The sequence below is a fragment of the Peromyscus maniculatus genome, chromosome 7 (assembly GCF_049852395.1).
Source record: "Peromyscus maniculatus bairdii isolate BWxNUB_F1_BW_parent chromosome 7, HU_Pman_BW_mat_3.1, whole genome shotgun sequence".
In the NCBI taxonomy this organism is placed as follows: domain Eukaryota; kingdom Metazoa; phylum Chordata; class Mammalia; order Rodentia; family Cricetidae; genus Peromyscus; species Peromyscus maniculatus.
Genome location: NC_134858.1, coordinates 86,246,813 through 86,270,846, shown reverse-complemented (window position 1 = coordinate 86,270,846; position 24,034 = coordinate 86,246,813). Strand labels below are relative to the sequence as shown.

The 24,034-nt window shown below is 39.3% G+C and overlaps 1 pseudogene; it reads right to left on the bottom strand.

Annotated features, from left to right (window-relative positions):
• Nucleotides 1-22,884: 22,884 nt before the first annotated feature.
• On the bottom strand, nt 22,885-24,034 carry LOC102903501 (T-complex protein 1 subunit gamma pseudogene; annotated as a pseudogene).

The window sequence follows — 24,034 nt, the reverse complement described above, 5'->3', positions numbered from 1 at the left end:
CCTCAGGACCCTTGATGGAAGAAGAAGACTGTCTCCTGAAAGTTTTGCTAGACCCACGCACATGTGCAATGGCACAGGTGGATGCACACTCACATACACATAAATATAACAAATCAAATAAAAAAATCCCAAGCACATCATACACAAACAATTGAGTATTTTCTATGAGAAAGGTATCTGCATACGGCTATGGCAGATTGATCTATTTCATAGCATATTTCAGGGTATCCTGGCTTTCACTGAAGGCTAAACTCACTTTCTAAACATGTCGTCCAAACCTTGCAAACAAAAAAGAAAAATTTAGATTTTTGAGGAAACGGCATGCATTATTTGTTTATAAAGTTCACATAAATGTCAGTCACCATCACACCTATCTATCTTTGTAAATTATATTTATGTCTTCGGATAATGCCAAAGAATTAGATGGGCAGAATTTGATTTCTTGATGAAATCAGATGAAAGTAAAATTTGAGAAGGACATAGGTATTGATTGTGCATTGCTTTTGAAGCCCCACCTGTCTGAAAAGGTAACTTTCTTTGAGCTTGCATGATTAGAGGCCTGTGAATTACTGTGAGTGGGAGGCTATCATGCACTACCAAGTAGGATCCTACCTAAAATACCAACCTCCTAAAGAACATCTGAAAAACACAACTTACAAACAGAAGAAATTAAGTAATAGCTTTTTTACAATTGTGTATAATATCCAAGAAGTAAAAAGAGTGTTGGAAATACCAAATACTGAATTTGGGCTTTCAGAGAAGTGAGCTACAAAAGCAAAACACTAAGACATGTTCATTAGGAAATTTACAAACACAATTTCAAAAAGCTTCTTCTTTCAAGGTTATTATGAAATTTAGTACCTACAGATTATCCCTGAAATGGAAAACCCCTAACATTAACACAGAGAATATTGAAAGCTACATTGCTATAGCAATCACCAGTGTGCGCCTAGGACAATAAATCCTGTCTAGGATATACAGTGAGAACGTGTATGATTAAAAAAAAGAGGATTTTGCTACAACACTTCACTATTTCTAAATATTTTTGTGGTGTGCTTATATTTTTGCTATTCCTTTTGTAATTTCACAGTTAATGATATCAATCTGTGGTTTTAGCAAATATGTACATTAACAACTTTTGGATAATTATTTGAGAATATGTTCAATTCATTTCTGTCATATTCACCTCAACTGCAATTTCTTTGAGATTCATCCCCTTCCTCTACCCACTCAACATTCTGTTCTTTTTCTTTTTTTTTAAAATACATGGAGAAGCAGGACTGTGGTGGCACATGCCTATAATCCTAGCATTCATGAAGCAGAGGCAGGCAAATCTGTCTATACATAGATATAGAAGTAGGATTTATTAGAATGACTTACAGCCTGCTGGCCAGCTAATCTAACAATGACTGGCTATGACCGGAAAGTCTATGAATCCAGAATCCTAGTGGACAGAAGCTCCAAGATAAGTGTCAATGTGTCCTTTGACTCATTCACCCTAAAAGTCAGTCTAGTATGAGGAGCACAGGCTGGAAATGAGCTCACATACAGCTGTTATTCTGTTCCTGTCCCCACTGACACCTTGTACACATGACAGTGTAGACCCAAATGCAATGTAGTTATCTACCTTGCGCTACAGTACTTGATACCTTTCTCAGCTCCAAGAGTTGTACTTCAAAAGCATCATTCGGTGGGCTCATTCTGCCTACAGAAGATACAGCCATATCAGTTCACACCAGATCAGCCTCAGCTTTCCACTGGTTCCTTGACATCTTAGGTTATAGAAGAGGCTTCAATGAGGCCAGACTACTCACTCTGCCATCCACCCATAGAGTACCCTTTATATAAAGATTGAATGAGGGCTGCAGAGATGGCTCAGAAGTCAAGAGCACTGGCTTCCAGATACCTGGAGTTCAATTCCCAGCAACCACATGGTGGCTCACAACCATCTATGATGAGATCTGGAGCACTCTTCTGGCACACAGGTGTACATGCAGGTAGAACACTGTATACATAATAAATAAAAAAAACAAATAAATAAATAGAAGTTGGTACTTCAAGATTTTAGAAAAAAAAAAAGACTGAACAGAAACATGGAGGTACTGTTACAAGTGCTTCAGGTCCAGCCAGAAGAGGATTTGCTTCTTCTGCATTGTTGGGCCCACACTATAAAACCTTTGTACTCAGGTTCATGTCATTGACTATAGAGAGTTGTGATCCATTGACAGTTCATTTTATCACAACTCACCGATCAAAAGTGAGCACCACATGTACACTGTTTCTGAGACTACATCAGAATACACACTACTTCCAAGAAGAGCTACTGATTAGAACCTGAGGTTGGGAGCTTTGGAAGTAAGAGAGGTAGGAAGGGTGGGTGCTGTGGGAAAGATCATATTTTTATTTGTAAGTTTATTTCATCTCTATTGCCTGCATTTGAATGCCTGTATATCACTTGCATGCAGGCCAGCTGAGACCAGAAGAGGGCATCAGATACCCTGGAACTGAGTTACAGATGACTGTGAGCAGCTATATGGGTGCTGGGACTCAAATCTGGTCCTCTGGTAGAGCAGACAGTGCTCTTAACCAAAGAGTCATCTCTCCAACTGCCCCAAATCATCTTTAACTGACAGTGGGGTTTGGTGTCATTGTTTCTATCCCTCTTTACAATTATGCCTGGAAGGAGTAGTACACAAATCTCCATGCAAATCTACACTGCACTGATACATTCCCCACTGCTTCAGCCTGCCAAGCAGAAGGTACAACATGGCTGTGTCCTAGATCCTCTCCTATAGTTTCCAGTAGGGCAGGCTGTTACTCTCCAGGAAAGCTCTCTTTACTGTCGATGTTCTGCTGTTGTTCAACATCTGTGTCTCCCACCTGGGCTACATCTGCAAGAACATAAGGACAGATTGTACCAGGTGAGTCCATGCCAGTGCACACAAAATTAACCCCAGTTCTTCTTGGGATTTTCCATGGAGTGTCCATTTCCTCTCATTTAACTTTCAACCTTTCTTCCCAAAAAGAATTCTGGTTCAGGCTTCTTAGGAAGGAAACACTAAGAGATTTCCTGAACAAGAGAGGGATTTCAGATACTTACAACTTCCTAGCATGTTGGAAGCCACCTACATTTATAAAACAGAAAGCATTGTTAAGATTGGGCTATACTATGTATTTCACAGTGGTCTGGTTTTCTCTTCATGACTTAGGGAAAATGGGAATATAGCTCTACTGGTGCTGCATATGACACCAGTACAGATGGAAAGAGCCTTTCCTGCACTCTATTTCCCAAGTCCATTAACACTGCAAGCAAATCTTTAATAGAGCAGGGAAAGTAATTTCTGAGGGAACTGCTTCTATGATTCAACTTTAATAGATGTGGTGATGTCAATGACACCAGAGAGCTGGAGACCCAGTGGCAAGAAAACCACCTGACCTCCACAAAGGAAACTGTCTTTCAAAGAGTAACACACATGGAACCCAAATAGAGCTGTATTTCTATAGAAGACACAATAAGGTGTTCTTACCATATGTCTGGGTTCTGGAACATGTATATCACCTGGGGAATCTAGGAAAAATACAGAGTAACTGTGAGCATGTTGGCAACTAATGATTATAAAACACTCAGGGAATATTATCATTGTGCACATGTGTGTATGGAGATAGCTTTGGCTGCTGCTAGGCCATCCTCAAATATAGAAAGATAGTCCAGAAAATAAACAAACAAACAAACAAAAAACAGAACAAAATAAGACATAGGATCCCTATTCCTCAATTAAAGCCCCTTTAAACAATATAAAATAAATCCAGCTGATTCACATTTTGTGGCATATACTTATACTTCCAGCATTCAGGTGGTAGCTGAAGGAAGATCAGGGTTCAAGGTCAACTTCAACTGTATAGTGACATAGAGGCCAGCCTGGGATAAATGTGTCCCTGTCTCAAAATTTTATATGTGTATATATATATAAAATCAACGTAATTTCTAACTGTATTCTAAGTATTTATCCTTACACTCACAGGTCAGTATAGCTTTAACCATTCCACAAAACAATTTGAAGAACAAAGTGGGCAGGGCATGGGGATGGTCTGAAGGTGGAAAGAGGAAAATGATACAATTTAATTTCAAAAAAACAAAAAGCTTCAAAGTACAGTATGTGTGATCATTAAAACTTGTTATGTGTCACCAGCAGGCATTTCTCAGAACTGTACAGGCTGCTCAACCAAATCTTTCTTTGGTTACTGACAAGCTAGGTTGGAAAATCTTATTGCTCACAGTGCTATTTGAAAGTGTACTATAATATTTCAGTATGTTTTTATGTTTTGTGCAAGCTTCTAAGATATTATGAGTCCAGAATCTACAGAAGTAAGTCACCTTGTCCTTCATGACTGTTTTTAACTCCAAAGGACTCTGCAAAATGACCAGACACAGCAGGGAGTGTTTGGACTTTCACGAGTGACTTCCAGCATCTATGGCTGTGGCCTAGTTTAATCTGCAGTTAACAGGACATGGAGGCAGTTTGCCAAGAAGGGCAGCATCTCTGAACCCAAGGTAAACTCTCACCCATGGTGACAATGCTCTCAAACTTTCTTAAATGTATTTAAGGCTCAACCATAGAAGCAAGAGCAATGGATTGCCCAGAGAGATTTCTGTTTTAACTTTCTGCTTTTGATTTTGAATCAGGGATTTTTCATTTTTGTTCTGAAGCAGGGGTTATAACAATTCCCAGGCACAAATGTCATGAAGACCAGCAGAGCTAATAAAGATCATTTAAAGTGTGTGTGGGAGCATGAACTATGTACTCCATAAACCATCACACAATCACATACATTCAGAACCACAAGACATGGAAGCACATGAATCCCTAACATTCTTTGTGCACGCAGCCTCATGGAAATCTATGCAGAAACTTGACTGTAAAAGGGTATCTAGACCACCTTTAAAAAATCATGTTGACTGTTTTGCTCCTTCCAGAAAGAGCAAGTTGGGTGGCCTTTCAAAGAGAAGACAGTAAGGGACACCCTACCTATCTTAACATTTATCTTTTTCCTCACCAAGGACTTAAACAACAGTTACAACTCTCCAGGCTCCCTGAAATTATGGAAACAAAGACATGTTAAGGGTAACATCATGGGACATGCAGGCATATGCCTTTGTTTTTCTTTGTCAGTAATGAAAAGGTATGACAATCACTGCCAACACTAATCGCTGATAAAAACAAAGATAAGATATATCTGTAACAAACCTATGATTGTTTCCTGAATGATGTATCTCTAACCCTCTGTCAGTCCCCAATCACAAAATAGTTAATCCAAGGAAGAAACATTGTTTTCCAGAGGAACAGGTAGAGCATCTATTCTGTACCTGTCTGTGCCATTCACAAACACTCTTTATCATAAGCTGTCCATTGGCAAGAGACTGTTCTACTACTATAGAAAATACAACATAGTATATATAACACACTGTCATATTTTAATAGTCAAACTCAAACAAAATAGGAAATTCAGACAGCAACATTTCTATTTCTGTCATAGAAAGGTCACCTTACCTCATTGTGAAGGTCGAATTCTTCCTCTATACAAAAAGAATCTGTTTAATATCAGGGACTTTCATAGTACTGAGCAAGACAGAGTTATTGTTAATCACTGGTGCTGTGGGCCATGGCTTCCTGAGAGAACACTGCTTAGCTTACACAACAGGCATATATATATATATATATATATATATATATATATATATATATGGCTATGCTCTGAAGGCTAGACCAAGTGGCTGCTGGAGCATTCTCATTCAAGGTACTGAGTCAACAAGAAGCAGGGAAGAAATAGAAAATGGCACAGTTGCAGTGTGCTTATGGCAACAAAAAACAATAGGATAGTCTTCCAATGGTACAAGCTTCCCATTACTCCTATCAATCACTTGAGGACCAGACAGTCTTCTAAAACTAGGAAACAATGTGAGTTTTAATTTATGCTAAGTGCCATCTAGTATACACTCTCCAGGGTACACAACAGAACATGGTTTGTGGAGTGGCACTGGTGAACATGAGAAAATAAATACCATAACTTGTGGGTACCTCAGAATGCTGGAAACAAAGCAAGGCTCACAGCAATCCAGGAGCTAATTCAATGAACCATGCAGTATTTTAACATCTAGTGGCACCATGCTCCATGTTCAGTGTATGAACTACAAAGGAGCAGTCACATACTGGAGAAAGGAAAACCTAAAATGCTGCTATGTTGGAGCAGCACAGCTTTTCTCTGGAGTAGATATGACTTTTAAAATGGACTAATAGAGCTATGTAATTTTTATCTTTGGAGTAGAAAAGCCCTTTCCCAAGTCATCTGATAAAAGCTGTGGCAGACCATGTTTTTTTCTGGTGGTTTCATGTGGTGATAGGCATATTCTGGAGCAAACATTCCATAAAATGAAATGACAATAAAATGAGTATCATGGAGATGATTTAAACACTTCCTACATTCTTTTGGTAATGTAAGATCCACTCTTATGGAAGACAATGTACACATACACACATACCACGCACACAGAGAGACACACAGACAGAGTTCTGACTACAATCAAGACATGAAGCTTTACCTCTTTTCCCAGTGACATTGAAGCTCTGTTCATATAGGAAGAACTAAGAATTCTGTACCTTCCAGTGTATTTAAACTCCCTTCCACAGACACATAGATTCCCATGACCAAGACTAGGACACTTGCTGGTTGTATGCAGTTAAAACTCATCCCAATCATTAACTCACTATTACAGAAAACCCCCAGAAACACATGAAAAAAAGAATAATCACTGTAAACAAGTCATTCACAAAGTCACTAAAGAAACTGAAGATTTAAAACACACAGGAGCCACAACCAATTTCAAGGTAGACAAAACCATTTTAGAGCAATGTCTGACTAACAACAAAAACCATAAGGTATATTTGAAAACATGAAATATGGCCACATAAAGAAATGTGCTACTAAAACTCAAAGTTTCTAATTGTTAGCTTTAAAAGGACATTATCACAATATTCATCTTATCTTAGTGTGAAACTTAAGATTTAGATACTAACTTGGAGAATTGTAGGTTTCAGCAGACTAGAAAGGAAACACTAATTGGTATGGAAAGGGAAGGAAGATTTTAGGGGGTCATGATAGACACAGGTGACATGAAGGGAAAAGGGGGAATAATAGGAGGGAGTTCTGAGTGGGGAAAGGGATGGGAGGGTAAAACAAAGGAGGGATAGCACTGAAGATGTTTGAAAAGGCTAAACAGAAAATTCTAAGATTAAATATATACACAAATAGTCATACAAAAGTGTGTAATTTGAATTACTCCATAAATGGAATTATCCCAGAAGCCAGGTCTTGCCATATAAACATTTGAGTGCCTAGAAAGATGGCTTGAGGTAAAGAACACCTGTCTTTTGTAGAGGCCCTAGTGTTGATTCTCACAATCCACGTGGTGTCTCATCACCATCTGTTGTAGCTGGAGTTTTCTCCAGTCCTGCCTGGCCCACAGTCAGGACAAATCTCTCTCACCCGCCAGTCCCACAGCCACTTAGACCCAACCAAGTAAACACAGAGAAACTTATATTGCTTACAAACTGTATGGCTGCAGCAAGATTCTTGTTATCTAGTTCTTCATCTTAAATTAACCCATTTCTAATAGTCTATAAGTTGCCATGTGGCTCGTGGCTTACTGGTACCTTACATCTCGCTTGTCATGGTGGTGGATGGCAGTGTCTCTCTGACTCAGCCTTCCTGTCCCAGAATTCTTTTCTCTCCTTGTCCCACCCATACTTCCTGCCTGGCTACTGGCCAATCAGTATTTTATTTATTAACCAATCAGAGCAACACATTTAACATACAGAACATCCCATAGCAATCTGTAACTTTAGTTCCAGAGGATCTGAGCTGTCCTCTGGCCTCTGAGTGATTTAGGTACTCATGTGGTGTACTAACATAAATACATGCAGGCAAAACATACATACACATAAGATAAAATAAAGCTAAATTATTTTTGAAGCCCAGTGTCTATGAGTAGATGTGTATTTGGGCATGAGCATTGGCTTGTGGTCCATCCATGCCTGTAGTTGAAGGTTTTTCTGTGTCCTGGCCAGCCAGTAGTCAGGACAAATCTCACCCACTCATGTCCCCCAAGTAAATGCACAGAGGCTTAGATTAATGATAACTGCTTGGTCATTAGCTCAGGCTTATTACTGGCTGGGTCTTACACTTAAACTAACCAATAATTCTAATCTATAGTTAGCCACCTGGCTTGGTGCCTGCCTTTTGTTAGTTCTGCCTTGTCATCTTGCTTCCTCTGTGTCTGGCTGGAGACTCCGGACTTAGCCTTTCTCTTCTCAGAATTCTCCTTGTCTGCTTACCCCACCTAAATTTCCTGCCTGGCGGCTGGCCGATAAGCACTTTATTTATGAACCAATCAGAACAACATATATTCACAGCATACAGAAGGACATCCCACAGCACTTCTCCTTTTCTGTCTAATCAAAAAGGAAGTCATTTTAATTTTAAAATAGTAAAATTACATATAATAGAACAGTTATCAAGCAAGAACTATAGTTACAATATCTAGTCTATTTGTATTTGGAAAATTAAAGAAAATATTTTATCATCTATCCTATATTTGTGAGTCTAAAGTTTCATATCTAATTTCTCTTTTATCATAACCAAGCAAAATTATAATAATAACTATGTAGTCTTTAATTACATCAAAGAACCCAGAAGGATATAATATTACCTAAGTAAACAGGAAATCCATTGTAAACAACTTATAAAAATCTACAATGACAGAGACAACTGGCTACCTGGAGAGTTACCCAAAGTTCCTCTGTAATGTTGGGGCATCTCTCTTCAGCCCACAGGCCTAGTCTCTCAGTCATTTTTTCCTCTGTTTCCTGTAGAAAGTTTGGCATCCTCCTCTGTGATGCAGGAACCTGAAAAAACATCTTGCCTTGTAAAGTCCAGTGGTCACCTTCCTATGGGTCCTGCATGTCCAGTCAGTTCAACAATTTGTCAATCAATCCAGGCAAGAACAGTTTCTTGCCCAAATGGCTAGTTTTGCCAAGAAGAAGATAAACTCAATGTAGAGTGTGTTCAATACCCATCTTTGTCTTTGAAGTAAATGGGTCCTGCCAGGAGCAGTCGTTTCTCAGTCTCCAGAAAAGTCTAAGTTTTTAAAACACTATAAATGCCAGATTCTGTAGCTCTTTTAAGTATTTAAAGATTACCTACCTAATTGAAATATATCTATTTATATCTAGAAAACTTAACTAACATGACTACAAGTTTGTTGATCATAGATGATTAACTATTAATCTCCATTTTTAATAAAATATTACAATTTTAAATGAGTTGTATAAACATAATACCTTAAACAAGAATGGATATATATATATATAACACAAAATTAACTTTAAATTTATAACAATAAACTAAAATCCATAACAATGTAAAATATTTTAAACAAGTTGTCCTTTAAAAGTAGGTTCCAAAAATCTACCCTTTTGTCCTATCATATCTATACATGACTTTGCAATTTTCACACCTGCCTGTGCCCATTTTCGTGGAAACTACAGAAGGTATCCACTATCCTGCTGTATTGTATTACTATTTTGCCTTCTTCCCTTTGACCTGGGTCTACTACTGAAGCTAAAGTCAGGCTAGCAAACATAAAGTCACCACTGTACTAGTGTCTCTACTACAGACAGTGCTATGGTTACAGGCACACACACAGATGCCTGGTCTTTTATGTGTGTCCTATAGATTCAGACTCAGGTCTCATTGCTTGCACACCAAGTGTTCTATCAAGACATATCTGCATAATGCATGATGATATCATATCTTTATATTGTAAAGCACTACATGTGTTGGGTGTAAATAGAGAACTATTTTGATTTTTTTGATAATTTGTATTTAGTTTATGGAATTGATCATTATATATTTTATGTATTTTTATATTTATTTATTTATTTATTCATAATAAATGTTTCTAGACACTGTAAAATTTCTAGAACATGCAGTATAGTTTTGAGTTCTTTGGATTATTTTTTGGTTTTTCTTTCTATCTTTTCTGATTTTGTTTTTCAGACATCAGCCAGGGTAATCCAAGATCCCATGTTTTGCCAGGCACAGAGATCAGGGTCAATATAGCACTCAAGAAACATGAGAAAAAGATGGGAGATGGATATGGGCAAGAGCTTCAAATGAGAAGGAAGAATGACTTGTGTGGTGCTGGAGGTAGAATCCTGAGTCTCCTTGGAGCACACTGCTTAGAAGTAGAGGATTTGAGTTTACAGTGAGGACAAAGTACATTCAACTTATAATATATGGCCTGTAAAAAGGGGTCTAAAGCTAGCAGGACTATGAAAATGCAGGAGCAGATACATGTGATGAGCTAAGACCTTGTACCTACTGAAGACACTTGGAGGAAATGGGCTTCTTATCCCAAGAATGAAACATATAACAGTACTAAAGCACAGACACAGATACAGACAAAGTCCAGATAGGTCGCAGGAGGGCTGGGATTTTTTTTAACTTCTAGAAATATCTCTAATGGAAAATTAGGCTGAAAATCCCTATGTATAAAAGGATGAGTATGAATTTATGATTCTTCTCACTCCAGGTCCGAGGAATTAGGTTTACAGAAGTGTGCCACAATGGGCATATATTATACAGCCATTACAATCAAATCCAGGACTTTGTATATATTAAAAGCACACTAAACCAACTAGTCTTTACATTCCTGCCCATTGATCTTCTCTGTCATTCTGACTGTGAGTTTATTGTAACACAGCCAGCATCTTCAAAATGATGATACCCAGCCATACTCTGCCTGTATAACTAACTCACTGCTGCTTATATCATTCAACTGAGTGCTCAGACATAGCAGGCAGCAGGGAGAATGAACACCAGTGATAAAAGTAATATTTCTATTGGAGAAAACTGAGTTTTCCCTTGCATGAGTTTCCCAGCTTCTTGGTTAGGAATGGGAGCTCCTATCTACTTCCCCCTCTTAGCACCGTGGCCCTGTCTGGCTAGAACCTGTGCATGCTGCCAAAATCTCCGTGAGTTCATAAGTGCATCAGTTCTGTTGTGTGTGGAAGACAGTATTTCCTTGATGTCATCCAACACTCTGGCTCTTTGAGTCTTTCTACCTCCTCTTCCACATACCTCCCTAAAACCTGAGGTGAGGGGGTGTTAATGAAGATATTTAGGACTGAGTATCAGAATATCTTTTCAGTCTGTGACACTACCAGATTGCTAAGCTTTTGCTTGTGGTTATTAGATCTTCATTTTAATTGTATTTATCTGAATTATTTTTTCTTGGTTGTGACAAAATACTGTGGTTACTGAAACAAACTAAAGAATAATTGCCTTGTTTATTCCATGGAGTTAAGGTTTCAGCCAATAATTGCAGGGCTGCCATATATAGAGGCAGGAGCTTATGTAAACAAACAACACCTGTTGAAAGCCCAGATGAATGGATGCTTGGGCTCAGCTCACTTTCTTCTTTTTATATAGTACTTGATCCCTTCTGGATTAGTCAGGCATCTCTAGAGCAAAGTAATGAATAGAATGAATCTCTCTATACATAGATATAGAGGGATGATTATTAGAATGAGTTATAGGCTGTGGTCCAGCTAATCTAACAACTAACCATGAATGGAAAGTCTAAGTATCCAGAAGTTTCTTTGTCCAAGAGGCTGGGTGTCTCAGTAGACACTGGCTTTCTGAAGAAGTAAGCTCTAATTTCAGTGAAGGAATGCACTTGCTAACAAGGCCAGAGCAATTAGTCAAAGAGCAAAAGCTTTCTTCTTCCATGTCCTTATAAGACTTTCAGCAGGAGGTGTGGACTGGATTAAAGCTGTGGCTTCCTGCCTCAAGTTCCTGGTTAAAGGCATGCATCTTCATGCCTCAAGTGCTTGTCTTTTCCCAGCTCAAAAGAGCTACATTAAAAGTATGACTTCCTACCTTAAAGATCTGAACTGGAAGTCGATCTTCTTACTTCAACTTAAGAAAAGAACTCCTCACAGATATGCCCTCCATTTGGGGGTTTTAGCTCATTCCAGATTCAAACAAGTGGACAAGCAATAACCATCTCACCTTCCTAAGCAATAAAGCTGAGGAGAGTTTCTTAGTAATCTCATCTCAACTAACCTGATTGCTATAATCTCACATTTGCATGCCAAGTATTGGGTATTCATCATGAGATTCATCATGAGAGTGCACATGGAAGTATTGTGTTCACTTTGTGTACTACCATGTGGTAGAGCCAATCTGTCTGGTGAGGGACAACATTGGCTCCTATACTCATAGAAACTTGAAGATGACAGTCAAGTAGGCAGAGATTCTTTGTGTCCCAGTAACTGCTTCATAATAACCATGCTGAGCCTTAATATTAATAATTAAGGCTCAGTCATTAACTCAGACTTGCTACCTACTAGCTCTTACAACTTAACCAATTTCTATTAATCTATATTCTCCCATGAGGCTCGTGTCTTTTACCACTATCTTATTTTGTATATCTGACTCATTCTCCATCTAGCTAGTGATTCCTCTGACTCTGCTCTTCCTTATCCCTTCATTCTCAGTTTTACTTTTCCACCTAATTTTTCTTGTTCAGTTACTAGCCAGTCAGCTTGTTTAGCTTGGAATGTAATGCTGACATCCTATACATGTAGCTCCCTCCTACATACGATTCTTATCTTTCCAAGTTGAAAGTTTCATGTGAGACTTTTACTAGGTAAAAGGTTGTATTCCTACCTTCTTCATCTGTCAACTCTTACCTGAAATTTGCATGATAAAAATTGTAAACACACAACAAAAGTTTAAACACAAGTTTGACCATGAGGAAGGATAAAATTGTTCTTTCCAAGGACACTGATGCCTCCTCCAAGCTCGATGACCTGAATTTGAAACTCAAAATATGTATGGCAAAAAGGGAGAAGCAGATTTCATGAGACAGCCTCTGACCTCCATGTGCAAAATGAGACCACACAAGTGTCCCCCCAAACAGAATATATGTGAAAACATTAATTTAATAATCCACAATCAAAACTAGTTTATTTTATGTTGCTTTGGGGTCCTACTGTCCGGAAATGCAACAAGTTTGTTACTCATATCTCTCCAGGTCTTTCTCTGCTTTAAGTTCCTTCAAGGAAAGACAGTTCAGCAGCCTGTACTGTTATAGGACATACTATTATAGGCCATTCTTTAGGTAATAGAGAAGGCAAATGCATTCCAGGTTGTAGAGAGCCCACCTCTGGATTACTTTATTTATGGCTCTCAGATCCATTAGCATTCTCTATTTTCCAGGTTTCTTTTTAATAACAAATACAGTAAAATTCCAAGACATGGTGTATTCTTCTATATGATGAGCAATTAGCTGCTCCTGAATCAGCTGTTCTAAGGCCTGCGTTTTCTCGAATATCACAAGCCATTACTCCACTCAGACAGGTTTGTCAGTTAACCATTTTAAAGATAGGGCTGTTGTATCTCTGAGAGATCAATACCTCTTGTGCTGTGTTTTTGTTCAGCCTGAATGATCAGGGGCTGCCTTTTTATGGTACCATATAATATCCTTCCCAGAAACATAATTGGTTTATGGTCCATTTTTAAGGTTGGAGGGATGTTAATCTGTGTACTCCATTGTTGTAATAGATCATAATCTTATAGATTCTTTGCTACATTAGCCATATATGGCCTCAACTTTTTTCTTTGTCCTTCTGACCCTGTACATTCAAGCCATCTCATGCTTTGTTTCACCTAAAATAGGATTCTAATCCCAGGAACTGAACATCCACCTCCTGAAGAGACCAATTTGAATTCTATGACTCTGCTGTAATTATATATAAATCTGCTCCTGTAGCCAATAGACCATCAATTATAATGCATTTCAATGTACCCTAAACTTTGGTCTTTGATCATTTATAGGAGTCTGCAAAATATATTTGTTTTGTGGTTTCTCCTGGAATTTTTAAATCATCTGCCAAAGCTATTCTACCATCCAGAGAAGTACGTTTTTTTCTTTTGTTTTCTTTTCTTTTCTTTTTTTCTTTTCTTTTTTACAATAGGCAAAGGATTTTCTAATTGCTCTAGAGAAAAGTTTTCTCCACAGAGATGGGAATGACTATACTATGTTTGAATTAGGGGCCTGCAAAAGGCCCCCCAAGGAATTTCTCAATGGTAAAGGATTGCCTTCCTGTCCTCTTATTGATCTGCACTCATTGATGCAATGTCAGCCTTTGCCACATCTTCTGCATAATCCAGATTGTGTGGCCTTCTGTTTGGATCATTCTTAGATGAAACATCATTTCTAGGGATTCTCTGTCTATAATTTCTCCTTAGAAGGTCTTGTTTATCATAGTTAAAAATTTGATGTTTAGATATTTTCAGATCTTTGGAACTCACTTCTCCTATGCAAGTATCATCATTATACTTGGATCCATTTTCTATGAGGGCTAATCTGACCTTTAAAGTCTCAAGTATCTTTTTGCATTCTAATTTACGATTTTCATAAGCCAGGCATTCAACTAGTACCCATCGTACTTCTGGATGTGATGTAGTATTATTTACAGCTTTAGTCAATCTATGCAAAATGTCAGTAAGGCATTTTTGAGATTTGTATAACTTTAATGAATCACTCAGTTCTTTTTCCTGATTCTTGAATCTTATCGTAAGCATTTAAGGCTGCCTTATAGCATAAGGACAGGGTGAGCTCATCAAATGTCACCTGATTGTTTACAAATTTCCTACTGTGTCTCCTAGGCCATGCATAGCCTGTGGGCTTGAGCTTCAGGATGGCAGCTTTGCACAGCATATGGGCTTGACATGCAGCTTGGCAGATTCCTGCCATAGTACACAGAGGCATCTCCAAAACATGTAGTATGCTGTGTGGTGGATTTAGCCTTTGCTAGTACAGACAAAAAAAAGATTTCCATGCTACACACTGCTGCATGGAGGAATAGACCCACTCTCTCCCAGAGTCAACAGAAAGCATGGATCCCACAGCTGGAAGTGAATTACCTCTGCCATGTTGAAAAGCTAAAGTGGGTGGAGTCACCAGCCAAGGTTGCCACTTCAGTCCTAAACACACAGTTTAGCAGTTTAAAATCTCTTCTGATCAGAGAAGGATTATAGATTCAGATGAAATAAACCCTAAACAGTTTACAATGTGTGTAAAAATATACATAGGTGTGAAAGAGAGAAAATGATTAAAGAGTTATATAAAAAAAAGTTTTAAAAAATAAAGTCTTTAAAGAGAAAATAAAAGTAGTATAAAAATTAAGCGATAGAAAGATGGAAACCACACAGAGAGTCTGGATTATATTGTCTTTGGGATTTCTTTTTCTTTTTCTTGAGAGATTTTCTATTTGTTTTACATATCAACCACAGATTCCCCTGTCTTTACTCCTCCCTAACCCACCCCCATTCCCACATTCTCAAAGGCAAGGTCTCCCCTTGGGAGTTAGCAGAGCCTGGCACATTCAGTTGAGGCAGATCCAATCCTTTCCTCCCTGCCCCAAGGCTGAGCAATGTGTCTCAGCATAGGTACTAGATTCCAAAAAGCTGGCTCATGCACTAAGGACAGGTCTGGGTCTCACTGCCTGGGGGCCCCCTTAACAGATCAAGCTAAACAATTGTCTCACTTATCCAGAGGGCCTAGTCCAGTTTGATGGGGGCTCTTCAGCTATTGGTTCATAGTTCATGTGTTTCCACTAGTTTGGCTAGTTGTCTCTGTATTTTTTCAATCATGTTCTCAATAAGTCTTGCTCATATAATCCCTCCACTTTCATCAATTGGACGCCTGGAGCTCTGCCCAGGGTTTGGCTGTGGATCTCAGGATCTGCTTCCATCAGTCACTGGATGAGGTTTCTATCATGACAGTTAGGGTATTCGGCCATCCAATCACCAGTATATGTCAGTTCAGGCACCCTCTTGACCATTGCCAGTAGTCTATGGTTGAGTCATCTTTCGGGGTTTTGTGGACATCTCTAGCACTCTGCTTCTTCCTATTCCCATGGTGTCTTCATTTATTATGCTGTCTCTTTCCTTGTTCTCTCACTCTGTTCCTGATACAGCTAGGAACTCCCGCTCCCCTAAGCTGTCTTTGCCTGAATCCTTGCCCTCCATTACTCCCCTTATTCCCCATTAGCTCATGTAGATCTCATGCATTTCTGTGTTGTTGGATGATCCCTGTGTCTTTTGTAGGGTCCTCTTTACTAGCTAGCCTCCCTGGAGCAGTGAGTTGCAGTCTGGTTATCTTTTGCTTTATATCTGCTATCCACTTATGAGTGAGTACATACCATGTTTGTCTTTCTGAGTTAGGGTTACCTCATTCAGGATAATTTATTTAGTTCCATCCATTTGCCTGTAAACCTCATGATGTCATTGGTTTTTATTTTTTGTGAGTAGTAATCCATTGGGTATATGAACCACATTTTTTTTTATCCATTCTTCAGATGATGGGCATCTAGGTTCTTTCCATGTTCTGGCTATTACAAATAATGCTTCTATGAACACAGTTTGCATGTTTCCTTGTTGTAGTACTGAGCAATCCTTTGGTATATGCTCAAGAGTGCTCTAGTGGGGTCTTGAGGAAGACTGACTCCCAAATTTATGAGAAAACACCATACTGATTTCCAAAGTGGCTGTACAAGTTTGCATTCCCACCAACAGTGTATGAGTGTTCCCCTTGCTCCACATCCTCTCCAACATAAGCTGTCCTGGGAGACTTTGCTTCTTCCTGTACTAGAACTTTCAGGTGTGCTGTTAAGTCACTAGTGTGGTATTTCTCCAACTTCTTTATGTGGGCATTTAGTGCTATGAATTTTCCTCTTAGCACTGCTTTCATAGTGTCCTATAAGTTTGGGTATGTGGTGTCTTCATTTTCATTGATCTCTAGGAAGTCTTTAATTTCTTTCTTTATTTCTTCCTTACCGCATTGGTGATTCAGTTGAGCATTATTCAGTTTCCATGAGATTGTAGGTTTTCTGTAGTTTTTGTTGTTGAAATCTAACTTTAAATCATGGTGGTCTGATAGAACACAGGAGGTTATTCCAATTGTTTTGTATCTGTTGAGATTTGCTTTGTGGCCAAGTATGTGGTCGATTTTAGAGAAAGTTCGATGGGGTGCTGAGAAAAAGGTATATTCTTTCTTGTTAGGATGGAATGTTCTGTAGATATCTATTAGTTCCAATTGGGTCATGACATCAGTTAAGTCCTTTTCCCAGCCTTTTATTCTTAGTTAGTGTTTGTCTTTGAATTTGAGATGTGTTTCTTGTATGCAGCAGAAAGATGGGTCCTGCTTTCGTATCCATTCTGTAAGCCTATGTCTTTTTATAGGTGAATTAAGTCTGTTGACATTAAGGGATATTAACGTCCAGTGATTGTTCATCCCTGTTATTTTTGGTGGTAGTGTGTGTACTTCTCTTCTTTGGGGTTTACTGTTGTAGCTTTATCTATTGCCTTTGTTTTCAACTGAGTATCGGACTTCCTTCAGTTGGAATTTTCTTTCCAGTGCTTTCTGTAGGGCTGGGTTTGTGGATAGGCATTGTTTAAATCTGGCTTTGTCTTCAAATGTCTTGTTCCTTCTGTCTATGATGATTGAAAGTTTTGCTGGGTATATTAGTCTGGGCTGACATCCATGGTCTCTTAGTGTCTGTCCAGGTCCTTCTGGCTTTCAAAGTCTCCATTGAGAAATTGGGTGTTATTCTGATGGGTATACCTTTATAGGTCACTTGGCCTTCTTCCTTTTCTGCTCTTAATATTCTTTCTTTATTCTGTAAATTTAGTTGTTTAATTAATATGTGTCGAGGGGACTTTTTTGGGGGGTCTAGTCTGTTTGGTGTTCTATAGGCTTCTTGTATATTCATAGGCATTTCCTTCTTTAAGTTAGGAAAGTTTTCTTCTATAATTTTGTTGAATATGAAGAATACCAACTCAAAGGCACAGAAAATATATTTTCTGTGCCTTTGAGTTGGTAATCTTCACCTTCTTCTATCCCAATAATTTGTAGGTTTGGTCTTTTCATGGTGTCCCAAATTTCTTGGACATTTTGGTTCATGACTTTGCTGGCTTTTGTGTTTCCTTCGACTGATGAAACTATTTCTTCTACTGTATCTTCAATGCCAGAGATCCTCTCTTACATCTCTTGCATTTTGTTGGTTATACTTGCATCTCAAGTTCCCGATCTTTTACTCAGGTTTTCTATTTCCTGCATTCCCTCTGTTTGTGTCTTCTTTATTATTTCAATTTCCCTTTTCAGGTCTTGGACTGTTTCCTTTATTTGTTTCATTGCTTTTTCATGATTTTCTTTCGGTACTTTATTGTTTTCTTCCAGGACTTTATTGTTTTCTTCCAGGACTTTATTGTTTTCTTCCAGGACTTTATTGTTTTCTTCCAGGACTTTATTGTTTTCTTCTAATTTGTTTGCCCTTTCTTCTAGTTGTCCACAGTGATCTTTCCATTTTTTGTCTTTTCCTCTACATAAGCCTCTACCTTCTTCATTATGTTATTCATAAGGCTATTTTCTTCTGCTTCTTCAAATTTTTGATGTTCAGATCTAGATGTTGGAGGTGGGCTAGGTTCTGGTGATGCTGTATTGCTCTTCATTTTGTTGTATGTTCTTCTACCTTGACGTCTGCCCATCTCCTTGTGGTTCCTTCTTGGTCTTATCAGTGTACTTGGTTCAGAAAGAGCTGACAAATTCAGGAAATCTCTCTCTCTTGTCCAGATGGGAGTTCTCTTGTCCAAATAGGAACTCTGGGGCAGGATGGAAGCTCTTATCTGGACCGGAAGTCTGGGCCAGGATGGGAGCTTTTGTCTAGACAGGAAGTCTGGGGTAGGATGTGGGCTCTTGTCCAGAAGAGAAGTTCAGGTCAGGATGTGAGCTCTTGTCCAGGAGGGAAGTCCAGGGTAAGATGGGAGCCCTCTCTCTTGTCCAGAAGGAAAGTCAGGGGCAGGATGGGAGCTGGGGGCCGGCCTCTAAGTCTCAGGAAGTGGCTGGGGTCTAGGGCAGATGGTCATGGGGGCAGGGCATGGAGATTGCAGGGGCTGCCAGGGGTTTGGAGGAGGTGATCCTTCCCGGTATGGCTAGAAGGGGACCGGCCTTGTGGCCTGAACCTGGGGCAAAGGTCAGCAGGTCTTCCTGGAGTGGCTGGTGCCCAGGGATGGGGTCCGGTTTGGGCCGGGATACTCACCTCTGGTCCAGAAGGGAAGTCAGAGGGGCAGGTTCCATTTTTTTGTTTTCTTTGCAGCGTTTGGAGGACATGTTCAGAAGGTGAGTTTAGCCATCAGTGCAAGTCAGGATACCCTGAAATATGCTATAAACTTGTCCAAGTTGCCTTAGGAAAGTGCAGATGTCTTTTATATAAAAAATACTAAATTGTTTTTGTGTGATGTTTTTGGGATTCTTTTATTTGTTTTGTTATTTTTATGTGTGTGTGAATGTATGTGCATGTACATGCACATGTGTGCAGGTCAGAGGATAACTTTCAGGGGACAACTTCTCTTTACATCTAGAGTTCCAAGGATTGAACACAAGTTGTCAGGCTTATGTAACCTGAAGTGTTTGGCAAACTTGGAGTGAAGTTTTTCCTAATCACTGTGTGATATCTTTTTTTTCTTTTATTTTATTTTACAATACCATTCAGTTCTACATATCAGCCATTGGTTCCCTGTTCTCCCCCATCCCACCTCCTCCCCTCACCCCCAGCCCACCCCCCATTCCTACCTCCTCCAGGGCAAAGCCTCCCCTGAGGACTCCAATCAACCTGGTAGACACCGTCCAGGCAGGTCCAGTCCCCTCCTCCCAGACTGAGCCAAGCATCCCTGCATAAGCTCCAGGTTTCAAACAGCCAACTCATGCAATGAGCACAGGACTTGGTCCCACTGCCTAGTTGCCTCCCAAACAGATCAAGCCAATCAATTGTCTCACCATTTCGGAGGGCCTGATCCAGTTGGGGGCCCCTCAGCCTTTGGTTCATAGTTCATATGTTTCCATTCATTTGGCTATTTGTCCCTGTCAGCAACAGAGCAAGACACAATATTAACTCAAAAAAAAAAAAAAAACAGTATTCCTCCTATATACAATTGAGAAACAGGCTGAGAAGAAAATCAGAGATACAATCCCCAAAATAAAATCCCATATATGTTCTGAATATAAATCCTATAAATAAGAAACCAGTATCAAATCAAGAGTCTTTGAATAACTCAATATTTAGAAATTAAATACTGTACTTTGAAATAACCTTTGAGCTAAGCAAGTACACATGAAAGATACTGAATTGAACTTGGATACTGACTTTTGTGAGTGGGCCACAACTACTGGAAATTCTTCCCATCTTTGGTGGAAACTAAATCCTCTTAGGCCTTATCCTCTCCTCTCCTCTCCTCTCCTCTCCTCTCCTCTCCTCTCCTCTCCTCTCCTCTCCTCTCCTCTCTTCTCCTCGTTTTGTTCCTTTTTTGTATTTCCTTGTGAATCTGATAATTGTCTGTTCAAGATGTCTGAAGAATTCTGGCATGAGGGTGGAATTGCACTCCTTTAATCTTAGCACTCAGGAAGGAGAACAGACAGATTTCTGTGACTCTGAGGACAGCTTGATCTACTGTTCAAATTCTGGGACAGTCAAGGGTACAGAAAAGAAAACTTGTCTTGAACCTCACCCTTCACCAAAAATAAATAAATAAATAAATACTTGGATACATAAATAAGAAATAGAGAAATAGAGAAAGAAAGAAAGAAAGAAACAAAGAAAGAAAGAAAGAAAGAAAGAAAAAAGAAAGAAAGAAAGAAAGAAAGAAAGAAAGAAAGAAAGAAAGAAAGAAAGAAAGAAAGAAAGAAAGAAAGAAAGGCAACTTTCTTCTGGTGGTAACACATGACTTTAATCACACCACTGGGGAAGCAGAGGCAGAAGCATGTCTGAGACTTCAAGACCAGCCGCCCCCATAGCCTTATCAAGTATAACCAAAGTTCCAAAAATTTTCTCTAATAACAATGGAAAAGAAAGATAGTAAGAAAGGAAGAAAGAAAGAAAAGAGAAAGGAAGGAAGGAAGGAAGGAAGGAAGGAAGGAAGGAAGGAAGGAAGGAAGGAAGGAAGGAAAGAGGGAAGGAAGCATGTTTCTCTCAGGTGTTGGTGGTACAAGCCTTTAATCCCAGCACCTAGAATGCAGAGGACAGCCTGAGCTATACAGAGAAACTATGTCTCAAATCACCAAAAGATTCTGTGTCAAATTGTAATTAAATTAGTAAGCACAATATATAGCTGTGCTCCAGCTTGACATGATTAAGTGGAATCCCATAAGTAGAGCATATTTTTATGGTGCTAGAATGCAGCTGAGGGTCCTGAGTACACTTAAAGGAGGCTTTAACAGCCAACTAAAGCCTGAGTCTCTAAGACTACTCTCTTAATATCTAAGCATAATTACTTAATGTCAAGTATGCAAAGACAAGCAAACAAAAATCACTATGAAATAAAGTTTCTATGTGGAATATGTGGACTACAGAATAAAAGGTAATGTAGTCTACCATTTTTTCATTTAATAGTATTTTAATATTTAATAGCAATAAGGAAAGTAATGTTACAGTAGGGAGTACTTAAAAATCACTTGGTAATGGATTGCAGAATTCCCCCTTGGAGAAGTAAGGCCAGACAGGGTTTTTGACGGTGCCAAGAGGATACATGTGTATGAGGGAACTCTTGGCAACATTCACAAAACTTAAACATCCCTCCTCACAATCAAGGAACACACCAATTTGGCCCAGTGGTCTCTATATAATGCTGGAATACTGGGCACATGGTGAGGAGACTGTGTTGATTACCCTCCTATATACACACAAGAAGAAATGCACCTTCATATTCAATCAGTTGATTTCTATACCTTAACAAGGAATCCTTACAGACCCCTACAGCCCAGTCCCAAGAGTCCTTCAAATCAATCTCCCAGTAATATTTCCCTAGGATGATGCTCTGTGATATCCAGGAAGCATAATAGCATCCAACAGAATCTGTAGATGTATCTGTATGGTGAGGTCTGAAGCTCAATCTTCTCATGGCATTAAAGAGGTTTATCTTGTGATGGATGATAGTTATGTTGGGCAAGGAAATGTGCACTGTGGGAAGAAACAACATTTAGGTAAAAGAACCGTTTACATTTCTCAGGTGAGAGAGGTTTATAGAGAGACACAGCAATATTAGCTGAGTTCTGGCGTATGATCCTCAATGTGTGGAGGACATAGATGCAGCAGTCTAGGAATCAGAAGTTATAGAAACTCACTCTCTCTGGTCCAGAGAAGAACGAAGTTTTCTGGCCCTGGAGTGTTCTTATATACTTTCTAAAGACCATGCCCACTTCCTCTCATGATTGCTTTAAATAATGCTTCCAATAGGTGAGTCCTTGAAAATAGCACTATTTTTAATGGACAGAAGATTGAATTAACTTTTTGGCCAATGTTCACTAGCAAACCTCCACAGTAAGGTTTCCTGAGTTCCTGCTTAGCTGGGTGTGGTACCTCACACCTTTAATCCTAGAGTCCTACGGCTTGGGCTGCTGAAGTAGTAGGTGTTTTAGTTCAAGGACTGCCTAGGATATACAATAAGAACTTGACTTAAAAAAACACAGTAATTTTGCTACAACATTACACTATTTCTAAATATTTTGTGCTATGCTCATAATTTGGATTTCTTTTTTGATTTGGGCCACAGCTCTACATGGCCATTGTTCCACACCAATCATGTCATTAGATTTTTATGTCAAGGCATGGGCCACAACCATCTCTGAGGCTCCATGACCAGGTACCAACTGAGGGTCCACAAGAATGTTTTGGCACACTTGCATGGCATCCTAGAGGTTGCTTTCTACTTCTGACAGTATCCCCATGGTGGTTTCAAGAAGAATGGTGCAGGCTTTGGGTATTTGCACTCAGTGAGGTATGTGAAGTATTCATTTCCATTTTTCTTGATTTCCAATAGGCCTGTGCCTGTAGCATTATCTTTTCCTCTCAGTTCCTCTGATCTGCTTACTATCTGTGCTCCACAGTCTCTAGCAATGTGATTATTGTCTGTCTTCCATATTCTGCAAATGGCAGTGTCGTTGGCCAGCATGAGGTGGTGCTGAGCTAAATCTGAGATGCCCTTCTCTGAGATGACCATGTCAGGCTTCAGGTGGACAATGTCCTCACACAACTGCTGAATGTTCTCTTCTTCCTTTTGCAGAATTCGGGTGAAATCCTCCTCTCGAGTAAATCAATGTCAGTCTGGCTTTCTCCTTTCTTGTGCTCTAGAGAAGAATCCAGTATCACAATCTTAGGGTTCTTGATATAGTGGTGCATTCGGGAATGGGTCACATCCTTGTTAATCATGACTCCACATAAAACACATGAGTCTTCAATGATGTCCTCATGGATCTTTTCCACTCTTGCACACTTCTTGATGTCAATTTTCTTTAGGTCAGTCTCTCCAAACTGCACAGTCTTGACAGCATCCAGGGCTATATTGCATGCCAAAGAGGACCATCGAATGAAGACTTGTGCAGTAATAGAGCCATTGATGATGTTCAGCCTTATATCATGGTTATTGACATCAATGGGGTATTGATTTTCTTCAGAGTGCTGATCATATCAGCCAGTGTCATGTGGTAAGCGCTGATTACCACTATGGGTGCATCTGCTGCTCTATAAAATGCTCAGGCACAGAAAGCATTTCTCCTGCAAGAAAAATGACTGATGTGGTCCCATCTCCAATCTACTCACCCTGTGACTTGCTAATTTCAACCATGGACTTGTCTGCTGGATGCTAGACTTGAATCTCTGAAGCAACAGCATTGCCATCCTTGGTCATCACCATGCCTCCCATTGTGTCCATTGTTCATCAATGATGTAGGTCCAAAACATGTCCGGATGATGTCTCCAATTTTCTTCATAGCATTGATATTTCCAGATTGAACTTTTCTTCCAGATTCGTGCTTTGCATTTTGACTGAACAGGAGCACTGGACTGTGGTCCATCAT